We start from the raw sequence: 12,829 nt of genomic DNA on the forward strand, positions 1-12,829 counted from the left end.
CCTCAGGTGAGGTGCTCTGTAAGGTTGATTTTGCTACCTGTTGTTGTTATTGTTCCACCTCTGATTTCCCTGATTATCTCTGCCTCCTCTGTTATTATTGTCTCTCCAATTCTGGTTTGAATTATCCTGCCATCCATGGTTATTATTTCCACTTTGATTGTACCCTTGGTTGGGGCGGTCATAGAAGTTGTGAGTGGATGCCACCATGTTGTCTTCTTGTTGGAGCTGTGGGAATTCATCAGTGTAATGGCTGTAATCAGCACAGATTTCACAAATTCTTTGTGGGACTAGTTGTTGGTTTTACTGTGGCGGAGGAGGTTGAGCTTGCTGAGCTTGTTGATTCAACTGTATTTGCTTCAGCAAGTTGGTCATTTCACAGATGCCTTCACGTAGAGCAGCAGTCTCGCTGCTAGAAGATACTTCTACAACAGCTTTTGAACAGCCTTGCTTCTGTCTGTGGTTCCTAGTGGATTCAGCTAAATCACTGATCAATTGCCAAGCTTCATCAGTGGTCTTGTACTTCTTCATAGACCCATTGCTGGCACTTTCCAGTATGGTCTTATCTTGGGGACTAGCTGAGTAGCACGATCTGTCAATCATGTGGTGGGGGCATGCTTCCAAAAGATTATTGAAGCGCTCCCAGTATTCAAAGAGAGTTTCATTGTCATCCTGAATAATTGTGGAGATATCCTTCCTTAGCTTATCAGTGACTTCAGATGGGAAGAATTTCTCCAGAAACTCCTTTCTGAGTGTATCCCAGTTGGATACATTTGCTAGAGGTTAAGTGTAGTACCACTCTCTTGCTTTTCCCTCAAGAGAAAACAGAAAAGCTTTCAGCAGTATTGAAGTTTCATCAGTGCCATCACGCCTGACAGTAGAACAGACTGCCTGGAAATCTCTCAAGTGCTTGATAGGCTCTTGAGCAGGTAGGCCATGAAACCTGGGCATCAAATTTAGCAGTGCGGGCTTTATTTCAAAGTCTGTAGCTACCGCCGGATGATGCGCTTGAAACGGTTGCATTGTAAAATTAGGGTCTCCTTCCTCCTGGATGGTAACTCTCCTAGCTGCCATGTTTTCTGCACGTAAAACAACCGAATCAGTAGAACAGGGGCTGGTTTCTTCCTCAGATTCACTTTCAGATCCGCCCTCAGAGCGGGCTAACCGACGCTGTTCTCGCCTTATTCGTGAAATTGTCCTTTCAATTTCAGGATCGAATATTAGCAAACGCGGATCAGGAAGTGAACGCGTCATTTGACGGAAGAAACATGCAGCTCGTAGTAGCAAAACAAAATAAAATGCAGATAAATAAATTCTAATTAATAAAATTAGAACTCTATTGCAACTCCCCGGCAACGGCGCCAAAAATTGATGAGACGCAGAAGCTGGTGAATTAAAAATTATTAAATGGTTACGTTGCAAGTATAGATCTTAACTCATCGAAAATCTGCCTATCAATTTAGAAATATGTCACAGAGAATTAAATTAAAAATTACTGGGAGTTTTAAGTCCCAGGTCGTCTCCCAACGAGTTGCAGAAAAGTGTGCTACCTTATTAATCAAATGTGCCAAGAAGTTGAGCTAAGTAAATTGCAATGTAAATTAAGGAAATTTAAAATAATATGAATAAAAGCCTTGACTGGGAGTTGATTGGTTGGAATTTCTATTATTGGTGGAGTGAATGTAAGACTAATTTATAATTAATGGTTGTTCTATTTGGTTATCCTTTACCAAGTAAGGGAAAGTCAAACAAGCTGGAATGCCAGATCTGTTCACAAGTTGCAACCCACTTAGTTCAAAGGGATTGGCGTTGGTGACAGGATAGCAATCCAACATTTAACCCAATTACAAATTTTTCTTCAATCCTTCCAACTCAAGAATTCCTTTTAATCAACTCTCCATCAAGTAAGGAAACTACTCACGCATTGTAAATAAAGAATCCAAAGCATATGAAAGGGAATTAAAAGAAGACATGATTATTGGAATTGAAATTAAATTAAAAAGAAATAATCCTTGCATTAAATAATCATAAAAGTATTCAAATAACAAAATTGAACAAAACAAGGAACATAGAAGAATGAAACCAAGTTAAGAAAACAAACTAGAATGATGAAGTCTTGATGAGGAAATAACTCTTCTCAATGTTCCAATGCTAAGACCAATTGAAAATTAAAATTCTAAAAACCTAGAGAGAAAAACCTAAGAGAGTAAAAACTTGTTCTCCAACTGTCTCTGAATGAATCTCTTATTTGTTTCTGCATGTTCTCTTACTCTAGTCTGCTGTTCCAGGCCGAAAACTGGGTCGAAATAGGGCCCAAAATTGCCCCCAATGAATTCTGCAGATTATGCAGATCGCACATGTCACGCGATCGCGTCATCCATGCGGACGCGTCATTCGCGCTTTTCCTCGCCACGTGTTCGCGTCGTCCACGCTACCGCGTCGCCAGAACTTTTCCAATTCGCGCGGCCGCGTGAGCCATGCGGCCGCGTCACTGTGATTTGCTCTCCTTCGCGCGGTCGCGTGACCCATGTGACCGCGTCACTTCTCGCTGGTTATCTCCTCAAATTCTTGTGTTTCTTCCATTTTTGCTAGCTTCCTTTCCAATCTCCAATTCATTCATGCCCTATAAAGTCTGAAACACTTAACACACAGATCACGGCATCGAATGGAATAAAGGAGAATTAAAAATAAATAATTAAAGTCTCTAGGAAGCAGTTTTCAAACATGTAATAAATTCAGGAAGGAAATCTAAATGCATGCTAATTTAATGAATAAGTGGGTAAGGATCATGATAAAACCACACAATTAAACACAATATAAACCATAAAATAGTGGTTTATCACTAAGTCCTTAATCACAAGTCAAGAGTATCAAAATCTACTCTAAAATTCAACCAAGCATTTTATCGAACACTTGGTAGGCATAAAAGAAAAGCATGGTAAAATAGCAAGAAATATAAAATCTAAAACTACTTTATGCAAAAAAAATAATAATAACAACTCAATTAAATAATAATAAACAAAGACACATCAAATTGCATTAAAAAAATCCAAATCCAACAATAGTGCATGAACATAAAAGCAACAAAATAAAGAAAATAACAAGTAAATCTAAGAAAGCAAAGATGTAAGAACAATAAATTGTAAGGAAAACTAACATAAAACAATAATTAAACCTAAATCTAAGAAGTGATTAACTAAATCTACCCTAATTCTAGAGAGAAGAGAGAGCTTCTCTCTCTAGAATATGACCTAAAGCATGTTACTAAACTATCCTAATTGCTCTCCCACTTCTTTCTTCTTGATTTTGGCCTCAAATAGCTTTAGAAATGAGTTAGATTGGGCTTTGGCAGCTGCAGAATTTGCCTGCAGTGTGCTTCACTAAGTTGGTCACGTGCTGCTTGTCACGCGTACACATGACCCACGCGTACGCATCGCTTGACGAACGGTGGTCACGCGTACGCATGGGTCACGTGTATGCCTCGAATTGGGCCTTTAGTCTTGATGGAATTGGGTTGACAATAGCCTCCGTTGATTGCTCTTGGTGTTGGGAAGAAATCCACTTGTGAACCGGGCCATGAACCATTCACGTTTGAGTCAACGTTTGAAGCAAACGTTGACTCAAACGTCCCTTGTGTGACATTATGCAGCTCGGCCAAGTTGCTGTCTTCCATGTTTGGCTCAATGTTTGAACGTGGCTCCTCCATTGCATCTCACTTGGCCAACGTTTGGCCCAACGTTTGAGGCAAACGTTGGCGCAAACGTGGGTCATCCAAGGCATCAATCAGGGGTGCTTCTCCTTGCTAATATATGGCCAACGTTTGACCTCACGTTTGAGGCAAACGTTGGCGCAAACGTTCGCTCTTCTCCAGGGTGTTCTTCATCTGCTTCTCACGTAACGTTAGCTCAAACGTGAATCCCTCTTTTCAAGCCCATTCTTGCAACCTTCTTCCAAGCTTTATTTCACCTATCATCAATCAACAATTGTATCAAAGCTATGCCATAATCATGAGAGTTGTTCTTCTTCTTGTCACATGAGCAATTATGGCATAAAAACTCTTGAAAATGCATCAATTTATCCATGGTTGATTAAATCAAAGGAAACATGAAATTCAACCCAATTGGCTTACTTATGGCTTAAGAAAGTGCATAAAACTAAATGAAAACAAAGGAAAAAGACTAGTGAAACTAGGCCAAGATGACTTGTCATCACAACACCAAACTTAAAACTTGCTTGTCCCCAAGCAAGAACAGAATTATGTTCAAAGGTTCTTTTGACTCAGATGGATTTGAAGAATTACATGTACTATCCTGTGAGTGAAGTGATTAAGTGACAGTGGGGTGAACTCTAAATTATGTGCTCATGCAAGGGCTTCAGTGCTTACTAGTCCCTACATCTTGGGAGTCTTAGGTCTTAGAACTTTCATCCAAATAATATCATGGAGATCTCTCTATAGGTAATCGCCTTGAAGCAGCTTATCGTTTCTGTGCTTTGGCCTTGACTCTAAGTGTCATGTCTCAAAGCGGCTCTTTAGATAAGCTTTCAATCAATACTCCTAAATCAGTTGGTTTTAAGGTATTAGGTGTTGAAGCACCCCTTAGGATTTACTTACTCAAGCCTTTCTCTTTGACACAGTTCGACCACAAGCATTTACTAGGATAACAACTCTTTGAGTTCTTGTTTCTTTCTTCTTTTCTGCCTAGTAATTGATGCTCAGAGCCTTGGGCCATGTTCTTTTTGTTTTTGTATTTTCTTTATTTTCTTTTGTTTTGTTTGCTGCTTCTTGGATCAATAAATGTTTGAGAATCTCCACAACACTTCTTTGAACTCTATGTCCCGCCTATGAGCTCCCATGCCAGTTTTCATAAGCATGCAACCTCAATACATAATCATACAACTAGAACCACCACTTTTCCTAATCTTTTGCTTGCCTCAAAATTGTTTAATTCCTCGATCCTTCTTTTCAAAGAACTTTCATGTGATGCATTTTTGAAATATTGAGTGCAAACAAGTTTGGAGAGTATAGTGTTGCAAATGATCAAGCATCTTGATTATTGAAGTGCAGAAAAACTATACTAGACAGAAGGACAGATAGGGGTATAATCTCACTTTCAATCACAGCAATATCTGATAATGAACAATACAACCTTTTGGAGTTTACTTGATGTCCTCTTCCTCATCATCATTGTTGGTCTTCACATTCCTCTTTCACCTCTTTGATTGATGATGCTAAATCTTCCAAAAGTTTGTATGGTGCTCTGCAATGATATTGAAAGTTGCTTGTTCCCCAAGCACTTGAAAAATGGTTAGCATGCATAATTTAATTGTGGGCCTTTGAACTTACTTTGGTGTGGGAACACCAAACTTAGTACCTTGCCAATGGTTCTCATGCATCAGATTAACCATGTGTGAAAGTCTTTTTCTTTTTCAAAAGCAATAGAACTAAAAACTAGGAAACAGCAGAATAGTTAACTAGTTCGTCTAGATGCTTGAAGCTAGCATTATGCAGAAAGTGAGAATGTTTTTTTATGATGGGATTTTGGTGGAACACCAAACTTAGAATCCTTCATTCTCCTTTATATTATTTTGGTGTGTAACACCAAACTTAGCTTCTTGCAATATAGATGAAGTTAATTAACCTTTTTATTAAAATAGCTATGAAAAGAGAACTACCTCAGGTTGGGTTGCCTCCCAACAAGCGCTTCTTTATTGTCATTAGCTTGACATCCTCTATGCTTGCTCAGCTCAGATTCTGAGCTTCCTTCTCCTTGTCCCATTGTCCTCCTAAGTGAGGCTTTGCTCTGTGATGCTCATCCTGGATGAGTGATTCTTTTCCTTTAGCCCTCTTCTCACCCATTTCTGCGAGGTTCTTAGCCAGTTGTTGCATTTGCTTCTCAATTCTTCTGACTGAGGCTTCCTGGTTCTTCATTGTTACCTCATGGTGTTTCATCATTCTCTCTATTAAGATCTCCAGATTGGTGATCCTCTGAGAGTCTTGTGAGATTGGTTGGTTGTGGAGTGTTGGGGGTTGGAAGGGTGGGTAGTGTGGTGGTATGTAGTGATTGTTGTTGGTATGGTGGTGTTTTTGCAGGTTTGGGAAATTGGGGTTGTTGTAGTTGAAGTCCCTTTGTTCCTGATGTCGAGATTCCCTCATTCTTAGATAAGAATGTGGCTTCCATGGTGGAAATTGTGCATTCACTGTAGTAGAATGTAGAAAATCAATTTGTCTAGCTATTGACTCCAATTGTTGCTGAGTTTGCTGGTGTAGCTGTTTGTTTTGATTCATGACTGCCTTCACTCCTTCAAGATTCATTAATTCCTTTTCTGAAATTGCATTCTGTGGTGTCTCAAATGAGTGTTGGTTATTGGCTCTTTTGTCCTTGAACTCTGCAGTTCCTTGGCCGGTTGTTGTTGCTTTGAGTAGGCCATCTGAGAAGTAATCCACCGCTCTTCTTGTTTCTGAGGTTAATCCTTCATAGAACGCTTGGAAACCCACTTTGTCGCTTTCTTTCTTGTATCTTTCCCATGCTTTGAACAATGGTTCTTCCTCTTCTTGTATGAATGGATGTATTCCCTCTTTCATCTTGATGTTTTGTTGGGATGAGGAGAATTTGGCTAGAAACTTGGCAACTAAATCATCCCAACTAGTGATACTTCCTTGGGGAAAGGTTTCAAGCCATTGTGCCACTTCATCCTTCAGTGAGAAAGGAAACAACAAGAGCTTATAGGTATCATGATTTACACTATCGAGATTGACAGCACCACAAGTCCTCAGAAAAATGGATAGGTGCTGTTTAGGATCCTCCAATGGATTTCCACCATAGGAACAATTGTTCTTGATTAGTGTAATGAGTTGCGGCTTCATGTTGTGGTGTTCTTCTTTCTCAGGAACTCCTTCTTCAATGATATCCTTCCCTCTGGCCACTCTTCTTTCCTGTGACATATAAATCAACAAACGGAACACACCGTGGTACTCTTGAAAATTGAGTGTAGTCAGTTGAGACAAAACTTCAAACAGTTAGTGGGTTAGTCAAAAATTAAAGAAAAAGTGCTTGATCTAAACTACCACCTCATTTAATCATTGTCAATCTATTCAATCCCCGGCAACGGTGCCAAAAACTTGATGTGCGGAAAACGATCCGACACAAAACTCACCGGCAAGTGTACCGGGTCGCATCAAGTAATAAAACTCACGGGAGTGAGGTCGATCCCACAAGGGTTGAAGGATTGAGCAACTTTAGTTTAATGGTTGAATTAGTCAAGCAAACAAGTGTTGATTGTGTGAAATTGTCTTGACAGGAATTAAATTGCATAGAATATAAAGGGGAGTGGGGTATTTGCACGAAATTAAAGGGAGCAAAAAAAAAAAGAGCTGAATCTTAAAGAACAAGAAATTAAATGGCAGAAACTTAGAACGTAAGAAACGTAAATTGCAGAATCTCAAAGTGCAAGAAATGTAAATTACTTGAATTATAAAAGGAGTTAGGAATTGGGATTGCAGAAATTAAACAAGGAAAAGTAAATTGCAACAAGCAGGAATATAAAAGATGGATTCAATCAAACCGGATCTCAAATGACAATAACAATAAGCTTGGTGTAGCAACGAAACAAGGAAATTGAAATTGAAAGATGTAGATATCAGGACCCAAGAGACTAGATAACCAAGTCTAGATCTCAATGCCTTCCTAGATCCAAATTTAAATTCAATTGCAAGAAAGGTAAAGATCAAACAGTAGAAGAAAGGAATTCAAATCTTGATTTCTCAAAGAGTGCAGTAAAGAAAACAGAGAGATCTCAGGGTGAGATTGAAACAGATTTCCTTCAATTCTCCAACACCCAAGACTCAGAATGTCCAAAATGCTCCAAACCCAAAAGCTCTCTACTATGAAAATTCTTAAAGAAAATTCTAAAAGGAAAGCTCTCCCCAAAATCACTCAGTAAAAACTAAAAAGGAAAAAGCTCCTCTAAAACTTCAAATCCTAAGCTATTTATACACTTTCTTTAAATGATCATTAAGCCTTGAATTGGGCCTTTAGTCTTGATGGAATTGGGTTGATAGTAGCCTCCGTTGATTGCTCTTGGTGTTGGGAAGAAATCCATTTGTGAACCGGGCCATGAACCATTCACGTTTGAGTCAACGTTTGAGGCAAACGTTGACTCAAACGTCCCTTGTGTGACATTATGCAGCTCGGCCAAGTTGCTGTCTTCCACGTTTGGCTCAACGTTTGAGGTCAAACGTGAGCTCAAACGTGGCTCCTCCATTGCATCTCTCTTGGCCAACGTTTGGCCCAACGTTTGAGGCAAACGTTGGCGCAAACGTTGGTCATCCAAGGCATCAATCAGGGGTGCTTCTCCTTGCTAATATGTGGCCAACGTTTGACCTCACGTTTGAGGCAAACATTGGCGCAAACGTTGGCTTCCCCTGTGTGTATATGCCATGCTCTTCCTTGCCAAAATGTAGCCAACGTTTGACCTCACGTTTGAGGCAAACGTTGGCTCAAACGTTGCCGTGCCCAGGAGTGCTCTTTTTCATTCTTTTTGGCGCCAACGTTTGACCTCACGTTTGAGGCAAACGTTTTCGCAAACGTTGGCTCTTCTCCAGGGTGTTCTTCATCTGCTTCTCACGTTTGAGTTAATGTTTTAGGCAAACGTTAGCTCAAATGTGAATCCCTCTTTTCAAGCCCATTCTTGCAACCTTCTTCCAAGCTTTATTCCACCTATCATCAATCAACAATTGTATCAAAGCTATGCCATAATCATGAGAATTGTTCTTCTTCTTGTCACATGAGCAATTATGGCACAAAAACTCATGAAAATGCATCAATTTATCCATGGTTGATTGAATCAAAGGAAACATGAAATTCAACCCAATTGGCTTACTTATGGCTTAAGAAAGTGCATAAAACTAAATGAAAACAAAAGAAAAAGACTAGTGAAACTAGGCTAAGATGACTTGTCATCACAACACCAAACTTAAAACTTGCTTGTCCCCAAGCAAGAACAGAATTATTAAGAAGAAAGAATGAAAACAAAAGAGAATGCTCATGTTAGCAGAGTATTATTGGTAGCTCATGGGGTTTTATGCAGATATGTAACTACTCACTTCTTATTGACAAGTAGGCCTAGAAAGTTCTCTCTAAACATCAAGCAACACACTGCTATGACCTCTCATTATTCCTTTGTCTTTGTTTACTGAATTCTTTTCTTCATAAACTTTAGTTCAGTGTCATGTGTAACAAGCTCTTTTCTTTATTTATGCTTGACACATTATTCACTTTAGACACTTGGCTCACATGCCTTCTTAGAATATTGATGCCCAGCACCTCTTTAGGTTACTAAATGTCTTGTAGCCAGGTTGCTCTTGATAGTGGACTTTCAGTTGATAATCCCGGGTTAGTTAACCCAAGTTACCAAGTGTTGATGCACTCCAAAGAACTTAATAATCCAAGCAGATCCTAGTACAAAGACACCACAGGCATATATTCTAAGGTTTAAGCTATTGGTGTCTGGCTTTGTTTCTTTTTTTTTTCTTTTGTTCTGTTGCCAGTTTTGGCTTTTTCTTTTCTCTTTTTGTTTTTCTTTTCATTCAAGGACTTTTATTTTGTTGAGATCCATAGACAGTGAACTACTTTCTTCTAAAAACGAGAACAGTCTATTCCTTTTATTCACTAATAGTGAGTTGCCACACAATCACACATTCATACCTCCACTTACTATTATTTGACTTCTAGCTAGCAATGAACCATCTTACTCCATGTTTCAAACATTTCTTTTATTGAATTAAAAAGATGCAGGGGACAAAGCATGCATTAGTTAAGTGAAAGTAAACACACAAGTACACTTAGACTAGCATTCTTATTGACAATAATATTCAAGATGCATAACTACTGAACTAACAGTTACTGCTAAGATGGGCATATTCAAACTTCAAATTTGGAAAGATTGCATGCTGATGGAGTTAAGTGACAATACAACCTTTTGGTGGCTTCTTCTTCTTACTCTCAACTGATGGTGTGAAGCCCTCCCGAGAAAATGTTTGAATCCCTGCAGAATTAAAGGGAAGTTGCTTGTTTCTCAAGCCCTTAGATAACTAGTTAGTGTGCAGGACCTTCTTGTGGGCTTTTGAACTTACTTTGGTGTGTGAACACCAAACTTAGTCCCTTGCCACTACCTTTGATGCATCGAGTTGATCATATGTGAATTCCTAGTGTCTTAGCTAAAAATAATAAAACTACAAAGTAGAGGCAAACAATGATTAAATGATTCATCTGATTGCTTGGAACTAGCAACCCTTTATGCAGAAGGTGAGAATGTGTTTTTAAATTAGATTTTTGGTGGAACACCAAACTTAGAATCCTTCATTCTCCTTTAAATTGTTTTGGTGTGTGACACCAAACTTAGCTCATTGCACTGCAGGTGAATCCACTTAATCTTTTTATTGAACTAGCATTGAAAGAAAATGACTACCTCAGGTTGGGTTGCCTCCCAACAAGCGCTCTTTTAATGTCACTAGCTTGACATTCTTCATTTTTGCTTCAAGGACGTTGTAAGCTCTGAACCTCTTTTTCCTTGTCCCAATGTCCTCCTAAGTACAGCTTTGCTCTGTGACCATTTGCTGTGAATTGACTCTTTGTTACTTCATCTAGCAATTCAATACTTCCATAAGGAAAAACCTTGGTTACCAAATATGGACCAGTCCACTTAGATTTAAGCTTGCCAGGGAATATCTTGAGCCGTGAGTTGTACAAAAGTACTTGCTGCCCTGGTTTGAATTCTTTCTTTATGACCTTTTTGTCATGCCACCTCTTGGCTTTTTCCTTGTATATCTTGGCACTTTCATAGGCTTCTAGCCTAAATTTATCTAGCTCATTTAGCTGCAATAACCTTTTCTCACCTGCTGCTTCAGAGTCAAGGTTTAAGAGTTTAGTAGCCCAAAAAGCTTTGTGTTCAAGCTCCACAGGGAGGTGACATGATTTGCCATATAATAGCTGAAAGGGTAACTTCCCAATGGGAGTTTTGAAAGCTGTCCTGTATGCCCAGAGTGCATCCTCCAGCTTCCGAGCCCAGTCTTTCCTTGAACTTCCTACTGTCTTTTCCAAAATCTTCTTCAATTCCCGATTTGCCAATTAAGCCTGTCCATTGGTCTGGGGGTGATATGGCGTGGCTACTTTATGAATCACTCCATATTTATGGAGGAGCTTCTCCATCTGTTTGTTGCAAAAATGGCTACCACCGTCACTCACAAGACCCTTGGGAACCCCATATCTAGTGAAAATATGCTTCTTAAGGAATTGAAGGACAATTTGTGCATCACAGGTAGTTGTGGCTATGGCTTCCACCCACTTTGAGACGTATTCTACTGCCACCAAAATATATCTGAAAGAATAGGAAGGGGGGAAAGGTCCCATGAAGTCAATACTCCATAAGTCAAATAATTCCACTTCTAGAATGAAGTTTTGAGGCATCTTATTCCTTCTTGTCAAGCTTCCTGTTCTCTGGCATTCGTTGCATTGGTGAACAAATTCTCTAGCATCTTTGAATATAGTTGGCCAATAGAACCCACTCTATAGTATCTTTGCAGCTGTTCTTTCTGGGCCAAAATATCCTCCAGAGGCTGAGCCATGACAATGCCACAGTATATTTCTTGTTTCACTCTCAGGGACACATCTCCTAATTACTCCATCAGAGCATCTCTTAAATAGGAAAGGTTCATCCCACAAGAACTTCCTTGCTTCATTGATTAACTTCTTCACTTGTTGCTTAGATAATTCTTGAGGTATCTTCCTCCCTACTTTGTAGTTTGCTATGTCAGCAAACCAAGGTGCTTGTTGAATCTGCAACAAATGTTCATCTGGGAAGCTTTCATTCACAGGCTGTGAGGCTTCTTGGATTGTTTCTTGTGGTAGTCTTGATAAATGATCAGCAACTTGGTTTTCAGTGCCCTTCCTGTCCTTTATTTCAATATCAAATTCTTGTAAGAGTAATATCCACCTGATAAGTCTTGGCTTAGCATCCTGTTTTGACATTAAATACTTAATGGCAGCATGATCAGTATAAACCACAATTTTGGATCCTATCAAGTATGATCTAAACTTATCAAATGCATAGACTATAGCTAACAATTCCTTCTCTGTTGTGGTGTAATTCTTTTGAGCTTCATTCAATACTTTAATTGCATAATATATGACGTGATGCAAGTTTCCCTTCTTTTGTCGAAGCACAGCACCAATTGCAATGTCACTTGCATCACACATGAGTTCAAAAGTTAGTTCCCAATCTGGGGGTGTGATGATTGGTGCTGTTGTGAGTCTGTTTTTTAAAGTTTCAAAGGCATGCTGGCAATTTTCATCAAAAACAAAAGGAGTATCAATCATAAGCAGATTACTCAAAGGTTTAGCTATTTTAGAAAAATCCTTGATAAACCTTCTATAAAATTCTGCATGCCCCAAGAAACTTCTAACAGATTTCACATTAGTTGGTGGGGGGAGCTTCTCTATGATTTCCACTTCTGCCTTGTCAACTTCTATCCCTTTTCTTGAAACTTTGTGACCAAGAACAATCCCTTCGGGCACCATGAAATGGCATTTCTCCCAGTTCAAAACCAAATTAGTTTCTTGGCACCGTTTCAAGACGAGAGTTAGATGTTTCAGGCAAGTATTGAAATTGTCACCAAAAACAAAGAAGTCGTCCATGAAGACCTCTAGAAACTTTTCGACCATATCAGAGAAGATGGAGAGCATACACCTTTGAAATGTGGCTGGGGCGTTACAAAGCCCAAAGGGCATCCTCCTGTATGCAAAGACTCCAAATGGGCATGTAAAGGCAGTCTTCT

The 12,829-nt window shown here is 39.3% G+C and overlaps 1 non-coding gene across 1 annotated transcript; it reads left to right on the plus strand.

The window, feature by feature from the left end:
* The first annotated feature begins 594 nt into the window (after positions 1 to 594).
* LOC148573927 (small nucleolar RNA R71) lies at positions 595 to 702 on the plus strand. Its single transcript, XR_015905869.1, has one exon. It is a non-coding gene; the product is annotated as a small nucleolar RNA R71 (small nucleolar RNA).
* The last annotated feature ends 12,127 nt before the right edge of the window (positions 703 to 12,829 follow it).

Source organism: Arachis ipaensis, chromosome B2 (assembly GCF_059453495.1).
Source record: "Arachis ipaensis isolate K30076 ecotype BB chromosome B2, ASM5945349v1, whole genome shotgun sequence".
In the NCBI taxonomy this organism is placed as follows: Eukaryota; Viridiplantae; Streptophyta; class Magnoliopsida; order Fabales; family Fabaceae; genus Arachis; species Arachis ipaensis.